The sequence below is a fragment of the Apium graveolens genome, chromosome 8 (assembly GCF_009905375.1).
Source record: "Apium graveolens cultivar Ventura chromosome 8, ASM990537v1, whole genome shotgun sequence".
In the NCBI taxonomy this organism is placed as follows: domain Eukaryota; kingdom Viridiplantae; phylum Streptophyta; class Magnoliopsida; order Apiales; family Apiaceae; genus Apium; species Apium graveolens.
In genome coordinates, this window is record NC_133654.1 from 240,726,750 (window position 1) to 240,739,795 (window position 13,046).

The 13,046-nt window shown below is 37.1% G+C and overlaps 1 long non-coding RNA gene and 1 other non-coding gene across 2 annotated transcripts; both read right to left on the reverse strand.

Annotated features, from left to right (window-relative positions):
* Window positions 1-1,803: 1,803 nt before the first annotated feature.
* Window positions 1,804-2,384, reverse strand: LOC141679147 (uncharacterized). Its single transcript, XR_012558061.1, has 4 exons — window positions 2,329-2,384; window positions 2,139-2,244; window positions 1,953-2,020; window positions 1,804-1,867 (listed from the first exon to the last, which is right to left on the reverse strand). It is a non-coding gene; the product is annotated as an uncharacterized LOC141679147 (long non-coding RNA).
* Window positions 2,385-11,699: 9,315 nt separating this feature from the next.
* LOC141681615 (small nucleolar RNA R71) lies at window positions 11,700-11,805 on the reverse strand. Its single transcript, XR_012559043.1, has one exon. It is a non-coding gene; the product is annotated as a small nucleolar RNA R71 (small nucleolar RNA).
* Between the last annotated feature and the right edge of the window lie 1,241 nt (window positions 11,806-13,046).

A 13,046-nucleotide genomic window follows, 5' to 3' on the forward strand; every position in this document is an offset into this window, starting at 1 on the left:
TCTTTTAGACCACAAAAGTATTATACTAGCTGTGCAACTAAAACTCACTTGTGCTAGTTAGCTTCAGCAAAATGCCCCAGGTCAGAGATGTGAAACTATATGCACTCATACAATTCTTGGCAGCCTTATTCTGTTAGGTAAGCCTGATATGACAAATGTGGCCCTCTGCTACTGCTACTAAAGGAAAAAGTGAAGCAGTGTGATACCACTCGTTTTCAAAAATATCTTTATGAGATTGATTCTAGTCTATCACTCTTCCTCACTGATCACTGAGATACCTAAGCTCAATGTAACCAAACCATCACACCCTGCTCGATATTCACACGGCCAATCAGTATTCAGTGCTACCTCCATTTCTCTAAGAATGTCCTCATTTCATGTTATTTCCTTCTTTATTTGGCCACACCATATCACCAAGCTACACACGCTAGGGGCATGATTGCCTCATCAGGCAGGAAAAATAAGATGCAAATTGAAGAAAGTACAAGAGATGATTTAAAACAAAAATTATGAACTGTCCATGTTTTACTCTAATCTAATGATAGACACGCAGTAAAAGTCACTGAAAGAAATTCTTTTCCCTTTTCTTTCTCGCTTTGTTCCTCTTCTTTCATAATGTTTCTCAAATTAAAGTGTATTACCTGTGTCCTAAAAATTAAAATACAGGGAGTTGCTACATAAGACAAATTTACTGATAGGTTATCTCAAAAACTGTACAGTGATCCTAGTATTTGTAACATGAAATTTGAAGCAAGTCAAACAACAGTCAGCATTTCTGCTAGGCAAAAAAAAGTCAGCATTTCTTATCAAATTATATACTAATTGTCAACAATTTCACTAGTGTTAAATATGGTAGGTTTAAAATCAGAATAAACCCGTAGATACGGAGATATGAAACATTCCAGAATTAGCGAAGAGGCAACGGATGTAAAAATATGTGACATACCTGGGAGGGCTGCGTACATTCCTCATAAACTGCAAATGGCTGACTTTTAGGATGTTTAAAAGCTACGTTCCGATTTGCTTGATAGTTAATGTAAGAATATGGGTGAGGTGATTTTGAGAAGCCACCTGCACCCCGTAAATATAGAGTCAACCTACATAAAAATGATATTTGGTAGTTAAAGTGCATTTAAGTCATATATACTTCAGTCATTTGCTTAGAAACTTGTCGATTCATGGAGACCGGTTCATCAGACGACTCCCCATAACTTAGAACTTCAAGTTCCAATATGGCAGCTTTACCTATACAATCAAAAGACATGCCATAATAACAAAAGCGAGTTAATTTAATGGTGACACCAATCAGGTAACATGTATGTTTAGGGGAATGAAAACTTGATAAAATTATTGTGCGTGTAGGTAATAATAATATCGCTACCACTATGACATCAACAAAGTAATTACAAAATACATAGATTCTAAACTTTGAAAAAATTACATTCAATTAGGATTTACAGTGCATATATATATATCAGATCATTGACAAACCTTTATCATGCAATCCCACAACACTTGTTTTATTTCGTATATGCATCAACAATAAATTTCAAAACTTGTAATAATAGAAGTTTGAATTGAGGATAGTTAAGCAGATTCTTATTTAATTTTTTTATATTTGCGCGAGCACACGCACATGCACGCACTACTATACACTAAAATCTCTCCGGCAGAGGTTAATAATCCGTATAGAAGAAATTGTGATTTCAAATTGGCACTCTAATCTAACAAAGAAATTGTACATATCAATGAAATTCACAAATTGTTCGTTATAAAGAACTTGAGGTTAAGAACCTTACACAAAGTAGGCAACGACCTTTAAATTTCTATAAACTGTTGTCCATGCAATAACAGGCGCGGATCAAATCTAGCAAAAAAAATACCGACCTGCTCAGTCAGGCAAAATTCCAGCAAAGATAAGACTAAATTAAAAAACAAAAAGGTATACTCACGACATTCTAGGTATTTCAGAAATATTTATCGATCCCAGTGAGTATATAGCAGCAAACGTCGGTAAGACCTACAACCAGGAAGTCGATACAAAATACATAAAACTCGAAAACTTTAATAATATCTATACATAGATTGCTCCAACTTAATCTGTTTATAATTCCAATTACTCGACAAACTTATAGTACCTTAATGAATTTCTGGCCATTTTCGTGGTAAACGTATTTGAGCTCTTTGTCATCTAAAGCATTAGTACCACAAGCTCCAATACCGAGAGCATACAAAGTAACATCTCTAATCAAAAAAATAATTCTAATTAAATAACAAAAATGCTCAATTACGATAATAATACATGTAGATATAAAAAAATGGATTTACCTCTCATCATAAGTGAACAATCTCTGTAATTGATCACAAACAAATCAAGAATTATATCGAATTGTAAGTGTTTAATTTAGAACTTACCACAAAGAGTATGAGTGCAAAAGATTTTTTTTTAATTATCATATTAAATAACTCTAGTCCTTACCACAAAGAGTGTCCAATTATCAGCTTTGAAAGGCCTGTGAAACCACACTCTACACAAAAATATGTTGATTAAGCTTCAACTCCAAACTTAGAAAAGTTAAATTGAAGTTGTCACTGAACCTCAGTCTGTATTATATTTGTCAGAAATATTCCAGAGTGGAAACAACAATGTGCATAACTAAGAGATCAAAGATTTGTCACTTATAATACTGTTGAAGAACTACTGCACTTACACGTGATTCAAACTAACAGATGATGTTTTCAAACCCTTGGTTCGATGAGGATTTAAATTTACTCGGAGAAACACCAGATCTGAAGTAAATGTTGTTATATATCTGCAGTCATGTTACATATTTGTTAGATTTAGACAAACATAAATTCAAATTAAAGTTAGGTTACCTCTTGGCTTATAACCAAGGTATGCAAAGCTTCGGCCTCAGGTGAGGTATTTAAATTTCTGCAATTGACCGTTTCTATACACACAAGGTATTTATAATTTTAAAAAATTATGCTTCTTGATAACTGGCCCTGTATGATATAACTAGGATCTCTAAATATAGAGAAGGCAGGAAACACGGTCCTTGAATAAATTAAATTTCCTGGATAAATTGGTCTTTTAATTTTGGATCAACTGCTTTTGATCATAACACTCATGTTCTTGACTACATTATAGCTTTATACTCTATAAGATAATTTTAGTTGAGTGTATAAAAAAATGGCAGCATCAGACACAATTAGTAATCATACTTCACAAATGTTAAGTTATTAGTTAAATGATAATAAAACACAAACAAAACAAAAACAAAAATCAAATATAAACATATGTGACCTATTAAAATACTAATTAGTGCTTACTCTGTGTGAAAAACACAGGACATAACAAACTTTGAAATGGATAGCCCGGACATAGATAGAGCACATATTTAAAATCGATCACGAATCAGCATCAACTTATAGCTAAAGAAGACTTGGATAATTGCGACACAACAATCATTAACAAATTCACGCAATTACATCACTAACTAATTAGCTTAGGTAACTGAAACAATTGTAATACAAGTTTAAATTACATTACATACAATCAAGAATCTACATATTCAATTGTCAGCAGGTTCAAGATATATAAAAACCCATAAAACACACTATAAAGACAATTAATATAAAATCTACTGATCTAATCCAGGTAAGGTGTTAAAAGATCAGAACTTTTTATATAAAAGCATCAAACCAAGCATAAAAGAACACACAACTACAAAATAATTACTGAGAGAGAGAGATAATACATCGATGATTGTTGCTCAAGGTGGGAAGCCAAAAGTTCTTCTTGAGTTTGAGTAGTAACTTTGAGATACAATGATAACCCGACCACGAGGCAGTATAGAAAAATAGAAGTATATAAATTAAGTTATAGGTTTTAATATTGTATTCTTTTCTGGAATCATGTACCAAGTAGCATTAGGAACAATAGATCCTTACTCAAGCATGAAGTGCAATTAGGGTTTAGAATTGAAATATCCCCAATTTAAAATTAAATGAAACTAATAATTTGAGTTTTGTAGCTCACTTATATACCAATTCGAGCTTTATATCTTCGAACAAATTGAACAGACTTCCACTCGAATGAATCGGTTTATCGATAGTAGAACTTCGGATAAATTAAATCAAGTTGAACATCTGGGGGAACTTCTGAACCTTCCGTGAACGATTTAAGACTTTCGGTGGAGGGTGAAGGGTGGAGGGTGGAGTGAGGAGGGAGGGAGAGACAGGGAGAGAGGGAGAGGGAGAGAGAGAGGTCGGGGTGGGGGTGAGACGAGAGAGAGTGAAAGTTTAATTATTAACTTAGTTTCTGAAAATGGGGGGAAGAATTGGTAAATGAGGGGGAACCTGAAAAACATTCCGCTAAGGGGGAATAAAATTGAAAGAGCGCGCCCTAATTTTTTTTTGGTAATTTTAGACATCAGTTATTAAATAACCGATGTCTTCAAATAACATAGACATCAGAAAAACACGGGATGATGTTATTGGTTCTTTTAAAATCAGTGGCAACATCAACCGATGTCTAATGTATGATGTCTATTCAACTTTTTCTTGTAGTGTAGATCTATACCATCTGCAACTGGTGGCTTGGAGACAGTAATTGAAGGTACAATTACTTTGCTGATTTGAACTTGAAGTTTCCCCCTCACTTGGTTCTCTCTCCCCCTTTTGTTATCATCAAGTTGAGGAGTTAGGCCTTGTGCTTTGGCCAGTTGCATGAGAAGATTTGTCTGAGTCTGTTGATTTTGAAGAAGGGTAGCCACTGAATTCTCAATAACTTGAACTCTATCTTCCAACTTGGCCAGCTTCTTTTCAGAATCTGATTCTCTCCTCAGTCTCAGTAATAGATCCTGCATGGTACCATATGGCATGACTAAATCCAGCTTCTCAGAATTATAGGTCTTCAAGTCAGCTATATCCTTTTTGAGTTCATCCACACTCAGATTCTGTCTTAATTGCTGGATCTTCATGAGATGTAGAGAGTCTAGGTGAGCTTGAAGAATATCCTTGGTACCAGCATCTGAAGTTTTCTGAAGGGCCTTTTGAATAGCCATAACCTGCTTAACCAAAGATACACCAAACTGTCCTGGTGTAGATTCCTTTGTCCATGCCCATTCAGGTAAATTTGGAACAGAACTTGGGCCTTCATCTCCCCCTAAGTTCATGCTTCCATCCAAAAAAACAAAGTCATCATCATTAGAATTTACTTCAAATTCTTCTGATGGCTCACCAGCTTGAGAAGGCATCCTATTGACAGCAGCTTTATCTCTTTGAAGAGATTTTGAAGTGTGTAATAAGTTCAAAGTCTATTCTGCCTCCACATTGCCCTGAGCAGCCAACAGTTGATAGGCTGACACAGGGTGAGTAAAAGTGTCAGCATCCAAGGAAATGTTATCAATTACAGCTTTGTAATGTTGCTGAAATTGTCTTTCCTTTTAAGCATCAGTCACAATCATTGACTCACTAGCAATGGCTGGATCCACCCTTATAGCTTCTGTACCTGCTTTTCTCTCAAAATCTCTCTTTTGTTGCATCAGGGTCTCACCCTGGCTCCCCACCCTCACACCCTCACCTTCACCTACTAAGGTGGGACTCCTCTCACTCACTTTTGCCAATCCTGAATAAATGGATTGCTGATTTTCACTCTTTTCCTCTCCTTTTGCCTGGGAGCAACCCAGCCTCTCACTCAATGCACTCTCCTCTCTCAGTCCTAAGAGTGACTGTACAACCACTAAATCTTCTGCACTTGAAATAATTGAGGTTTGAAGTTGTGCAGAGATACTCGACGGATAAGTGATATCCTTCGAGTGAGTGGTAATGCTATTCGACGGATAACTGCTGTTAGGCTTATCCGTCGGGATATAATCACTATTCGACAGATGAGCAATATCCATCGAGATAGTGGAAATGAATGAGGTGGGAAGAGAAACTATTGTTGACTCTGTGTTGATTGAAGATATTTGGGGCACAGATGTCACAATAGAATCTGAAAGAATTGGCAAGTGAGCCAACAAATCATCTAAAAGATGATGCTCACTTGGACTAGATTTTGGCTTCCCCAACAGAGTTAAAGAAGGGGAATCAGGAATTGAAGTGTTTATCATATCCACTCCCAGAGAGTTTGTTGGTGAGTATGGTGTTTCAGATGCTTCTATTATTAGAGATTTTGGCTGTGACTCCACATTTATTGGAGCCACATCAAACTGAATTTGATAGAGTGCATGGACTGTGTCTTTAGCACCATTTTGCACTGTGTGTGTGCCCTGTACATCCCCAAAGGTCTTAGATTTCTTCTTTCTTGTGTAAGTTTGGGGTGAGCTTGTGTCCCTAACCCTTTTGGCCTGTGCTCTTGGCTGAGAGCTTTGTTCAATAACTGCATCCTTTTGGGATGATGTAGCTAGAAGTGAGCTTTTATCCTTTTTAAGCACTGCAGTTTGTTGGGAAACTGCAGTGTGGCTAGGCTGGGATTCACTCAACTCTCCATCCTTATTCTTGGGGTTTCTTTGATGTTCACCCCTTCCCTCACCTGACTTTCCCTCCTTCATACTCCCCTCTTTTGCTTTTGTGGATTTTACAACTGGTATCTTTTGAGAGATACCAGAGGGGGTTTTCTTTGATTTACATTTGGTGAAACAAAGTTCTTGGAAACAGACCCATACTTCTCATTTAGCTTGATTAGTTTGGATTTGCTAATGGGCTTGTTTACAGCCGACGGATGAGGATTTTCATCTTTCGACGGATAACACTTTTTGTTATCCGACGGATAACACTTTTTGTTATCCGACGGATAGTCCTCATCATCCGTCGAGTCTACATCTGTCAGCAAACCATCTACCAAATTAAGTTGTAGTTTCTCTTTATTCTTTTTCCAGGCTTCATCACAAAAAGACTCAATTCCTTAAACTTTGGTGAGCATGGACATCCTTGGATGTTTTCCATGCTTTAATCACCTCTTGTTCACGCTCGAGCTGCTTCTTTAAAATCTCTTCCTTTTTCAAGGACTCAGTTAATTCCTCCTTGGCAATCTTACACTCAATCCTTAGTTTCTCAAAATCAATAAACCGAGACTCAAACACATTATTCCTCTCATTAAAAAACAAGTTGTTTTCTATAATTTTAGCATTTTCTTTAGTAAGAGACTTAAGTGTAACATACAAATGATATAATTCTATAGACATGTCATTTATGGCATCATTACACTAAGATTTAGATAAATGTGCAAGGTTTGTAGTAATTACCTGATTGCTTGAGGAACTTGTCTCTGTTTCATCAGACTTGGCCATTAGGGCTAGATTGACATAGCTGACATCTTCATCTTCATCCAAACCATCTGCTGCCCAGTCATTCTCTTGTGTAATAAAAGCCCTTTCCTTTTGTTTGAGTAGATCAAAGTATTTTTGCTTATATTCCACAGACTCAAACCTTTTCTTACTGGAATCTGACTTTCTACACTCATTTGCAAAATGCCCTGCCAAGCCACATTTGAAACATTTAAATTTTGACTTATCCACCATGTTTCTATTTGGCTTGGCTGCTCCAAAGTTCTTCTTAAACTTGAGCTTGGCAAATCTCCTAGAAAGAAATGCTAGGTGCTCATCAATGTCCTCCATGTCATCTTGACTCAATGAATCTTCACTTTCTACTGCAATCCCCTTACCCTTGCTTTCACAGACCTTAGAAGTTGACTCAACAGCTTCCATCTTCACTTCCTTCTCCTTTTCCAAATCAGCAACTAGTGCAATGGATCCTCCTTTCTTCTTTCCTCTCTCCATCCTTTCATCCTGCTCTATCTTAAGCTCATAGGTCTTCACGATGCCATACAGTCTCTCCAAAGTAAACTCTTTATAATCTTGTGAGTTTCTTAATGAGACTGTCATTGGTTTCCATTCCTTTGGAAGAGATCTAAAGAATTTCAGATTAGAGTCTTTAGTCTGATAGACTCTTCCATGCAACTTAAGAGCATTTAGTAGTTTCTGGAATCTACTAAAAATGTCAGTGAGTGACTCACTTTCCTCATTGTGAAAATGCTCATATTGCTGAATCAAGAGCTGCATTTTATTTTCTCTAACTTGCTCGGTGCCATCACAGATTATCTGTATAGTATCCCAGACTTCCTTGGAAGTTTTGCAGTTATAATGTTGTCAAACATGTCTGCATCAACTCCATTGAACATAATGTTCATGGCCTTTTTATCCTTCCTGACTTGTTCAATGTCAGGATCAGACCATTCGTGCCTTGGCTTGGGAACTGATGGCTTGTTTCCTGTTGCAGCTCTCATTGGAACATGAGGACCTCTTTCTATGCAGTCCATATAGGCCTCATCTTGAGAAAGCATATGAAGATGCATCTTTACCTTCCAATGATGGTAATTATCTTTATCTAGAAAAGGAATCTTGACTTCAACGTCTTTCTTGTTCATCTTGCTGAATTGTTTTGATCTTTAAACTCTTTGTAGATTAAGAGCTTGCTCTGATACCAATTGTTAGTCCCTTAACAATATAGCAAGAATTACAGAAGGGGGGTTGAATGGAATTCTTGAACCTTTTTCTCGAAATAAAAATGTTCAACTCGAATATAGATATAAGTGTTTTGATTTTGCACAATACGGAATAGAAACTTAATTGAATCAAAACATAAGTAATTAAAAACAAGAGTCTTTAAAAACTTTCTGGTGGATTTAAACAATTCCACCAGAGATATATATGATATATCGAGAGGACTCTGTATGCAAGAATGCTCACAGCTGCTTACAAATCGAACTACTGAGAATACAGGGAAATGCTAAGGATTTTGCTTACAAAGATTTCTCTCTTTTTGTATCTGAGTTCTCTTCTTTTATTTGCTACGTTCTTGGTTTATATATTACCAAGATTACAAAGTCAAAAAGACTAAATAAACATAAAAACTATCAGTCTTAAGCTTTGCTACTTTTCATCCTCTATTACCCAGTTAATGGGCTTCCACAGTAGATTTGTATACATCTCGACGGCTGTGCTCAGTATTCACTGTTCAACTGCTGTTTGAATTCTTTATATGATCATCTGTTGGACTTTATGAATATCCGTTGGATATATGATCATCCGTCGACTTTCAGAACATCCGTTGATGGCTTTGTTGATCATCCGTCGACTGCTATATTAAACATCCGTTGATAGTCATTTAATCATCCGTCGATGGCTTTGTTAATCATCCGTCGGTAGCTATTTTGGCACTTGACTTCATTTCACTTATGCAGAATTACAAGACATCATTTATATACAATTAATCAACCTATTCTGCATATCTAGTTAAAGTCAATATGACTTATAGGCTACTACAGAATCTATACAAAGATGTATACAGAACTGTGCTACAGACTTATTATTACATAAGCTACTCACTCGATGGATAATAAGTTAACATCCGTCGGGACTATAATGAGTTATCCATCGGGACTATAACTCTTATCCGTCGAGTGCTACATTATTTCACTAAGTAAAATCTACTTAGATGTTTTGTTTATGAAATCATTAAGTACACAACATATGCACAACAGTTGATCTAGTGTCGAGAGTATATCTGTTAAGCATCCACACACGCACGTTTCTGGTTTGTGAGTTGGCTTGTGGGATTTATTTGATAAGTGGCATTTTATACCACTTAGAGCATCTTATAACGGCTTGAATTGGTGTCTTGAACTCGATTATTTTGTGTATTTGACGCGTTTTCGAGTGTTTTTGTATTTCAGGGTATAACTTGCTTAAATATGAGGATATCATCAAAATAAGCTTTAGGAAGTGCTTGGAATTAGTCTCGGGGAGTTGTGCGAAGAATTCAGCAAAATCAGAAGCAAAAATTGGATTTTTCCAGAAGGCTTGCAGGCGCCCGCCTGGAAGGAGCAGGCGACTGCCTAGTAGCAGGCGCCCGCCTGGAAGAAGGAGGCGGCCCGCCTGGGTGCGGAAAATCAGATTCTGGAATTTATAATTCGAGTATAATTGGGCTTCTGTTGGCACTGGTTCTTCTGGACTCTTATATAAACCTATTTGGGAGACGTTTTCAACAACAAGTAACAATGAAGAAGATGAAGAAGACCGTTTTAGCACGCAACAACGAAGAAGAGGAAGCATACGTTTATCTTATGATTCTTTTAATTCGTTGTAACAGTGGATGCTAGTTTTCTTTACTCTTTGAACCTTAATACTCTTGTGACGTACTCTGTTTTTATTAAGTATTTTTATTAGTTTATATCGTTGTGTTATTATCATGTTTTCATATGAACCCATGATGACAAAGAGTTCTATTATGGGCTAATCGTGATCATGGGATCATAGCGGATTTACTATGTATTTTTTTAGTTAATTGTTTAATACCTTGGTATGTGATGCTTGTATGATATCTAGCATAGGTTGTGCTTATTCGTCTTATGTGCATCACGAACATGTAAGATAGCCTGTTAATCTCTTGTGAAGCGATAGTGAATCTTAAGATTTAGAACTTTCCATGTTAGCATAGGTTCATGTATTGTATGCATGATTAGTGGGTAACTCTAACCATTTTACTTACCCTGTGTAATCATAATGAATAACTTGCGCTTAAATTGTTATGTTGTCAAATTCTGTAGACATATAGGGTCTCAACATAATTGATGCCTATTCAGCTTCTATCTTACTTGTGGATGCTTGGTAGAATGGTATTCGTACAACGAAAGTTGGCGTTTATTAGTTTCGTGTTGTTTGATTAATATCATCACCATTACATGCTAAGGGTAATAACAATAACTATTGAATGAAGTAGTAATGAAGTTATAATCTCATGTGTGTTTAATATTGTTAATTTAAGTGTTTTATTCTCGTAGTTAATAAGTTAATCAACCTTAATTGTTATTGTCTTGACAACTTGAAGAGTAATCATACATTGGTGAGTAAGTGTTATTTAAATATAATTAATCAGAGTCTCTGTGGGAACGAACTAGAAATCATTCTATATTACTTGCAAACGTGTATACTTGCGTGATTTATTTAGCGCATGCTTTGTGCCTAACAAGTTTTTGGCGCCGCTGCCGGGGACTCGGTGTTAATTTGTTTAGTTTATGTACTTTCCATCAGTGGTCATTTGGATTCATTGATTAAGACTTATTACTTACTGCTTCCGGTTTTGTTTCAGGTACTCTAGCGAGCATTTATGCAAACACGTTCTCGCACCCGCAAGAGAAATCTAGATACGACTGAGGAGACAGATACAACTCTTGACTTTCCGGAGAAGATAGTTTTTGAAGATTCGGATAAAGAGAGTGAAAAGAAAGAACCTGTAACAATGGGTGATCGTATAGTTCAAGCTGATCCAACCCTTATGGACTTTTCTCGGCCTAAAATTGATGACATTCAGTCAGCATCATGCATCCGGCTATTCAGGCCAATACTTTTGAAATCAAGCCGGGCACTATTCAGATGATGCAGAATTCTGTTTCTTTCTAGGGTGCTGCGACTGAATATCCCAACATGCATATCAGGAATTTTGTCGAGATCTATAGTACTTTCAAATATAATGGTGTTACTGATGAGGCTATCAAGCTGAGGCTTTTCCCATTCTCTCTGAGGGACAAAGCTAAGGACTGGTTACATTCTTTACCAGCTGGGTCCATCACTACTTGGGAAGATCCCGCGCAAAAGTTTCTGGTGAACTTCTATCCAATGGCCAAGAATGCAGCTATAAGGAGTGCTCTTACTCAATTTGCGCAGCAACAAGGAGAATCAATGTGCGAAGCTTGGGAGCGCTACAAGGAGATGTTAGAAAGTGTCCACATCATGGTATGCCTGATTGGATGGTGATTACTGGTTTCTACAATGGTTTGGGGGCCCTATCTAGGCCCATGCTTGATGCAGCTTCTGGAGGCACTTTGTAGGCCAAAAGTTACACTGAAGCCTATAATCTCATTGAAACTATGGCTGCAAACGAGTATCAAAACCCAACTTAAAGGATGATGCCTGGGAAGGTAGCAGGTATTCTTGAAGTTGATGCATCTATAGCTATTGTAGCGCAGCTCCAAGCACTGTCTATGAAGGTCGATTCTTTAGCCAACTATGGAGTTAATAAAATAGCTATTGTCTGTGAGCTTTGTGCAGGCTCTCATGCTACGAATCAGAGTTCTCTTGTTAATGAATCTGTTCAGTATGTGAATAATTATCAGCGACCGCAGCAGCCTGTGCCCGCTACTTATCATCCTAATAACAGAAATCATCCCAATTTTAGCTGGAGCAATAATCAGAATGTTGTTCAGTAACCATATCAGCAAGCTGCAAGTAAACAGTTTAATCCACCTGGATTCCAGCTACCTCAACATATGCTCAAAGGCAATATCCTCAACAAAGAGGCTGCTCCACCTTCTAGTGCTGATTTTGAGGAGTTAAAGCTGTTGTGCAAAAGTCAGGCTATTTCTATCAAGACCTTAGAAAATCAAATTGGACAAATAGCCAATGCCTTGCTCAATCGTCAACCTGGCATACTTCCCAGCGATACTGAAGTGCCATGCAGGAAGGAAGCTAAAAAGCAAGTCAAAGTTGTCACCTTAAGGTCTGGAAAAGTTGCTGATGGTGAAAAAGCAAAAGATGGAGAAGTTGAAGTTGTAGATGAAGAAAAAGCAAAAGGAGAAAGAGGGGGAACCAAGGAAGACTACTGTTGAACACACTCTACCTGAGGGTAATACAGGGGAAAACAACTTTATCCTCCACCACATTTTCCTAAGAGATTGGCAAAACAAAAGCTGGACAAGCAATTTGGTAAGTTTCTGGAGGTGTTCAAGAAACTTCACATCAACATACCTTTCGCTGAGGCTCTGGCGCAAATGCCTAGTTATGCGAAATTCATGAAAGGTATTCTTTCAAGGAAGGTGAAACTGGATGATCTTGATAACATTGCTCTAACGGAAGAGTGCAGTGTCGTGCTGCAGCAAAAGTACCTCCAAAGCTTAAGGATCCAGGTAGCTTCACTATTCCTTGCACCATTGGCAAGTTGTCATTCAACAAGTGCCTTTGTGATTTGGGAGCAAGTATCAA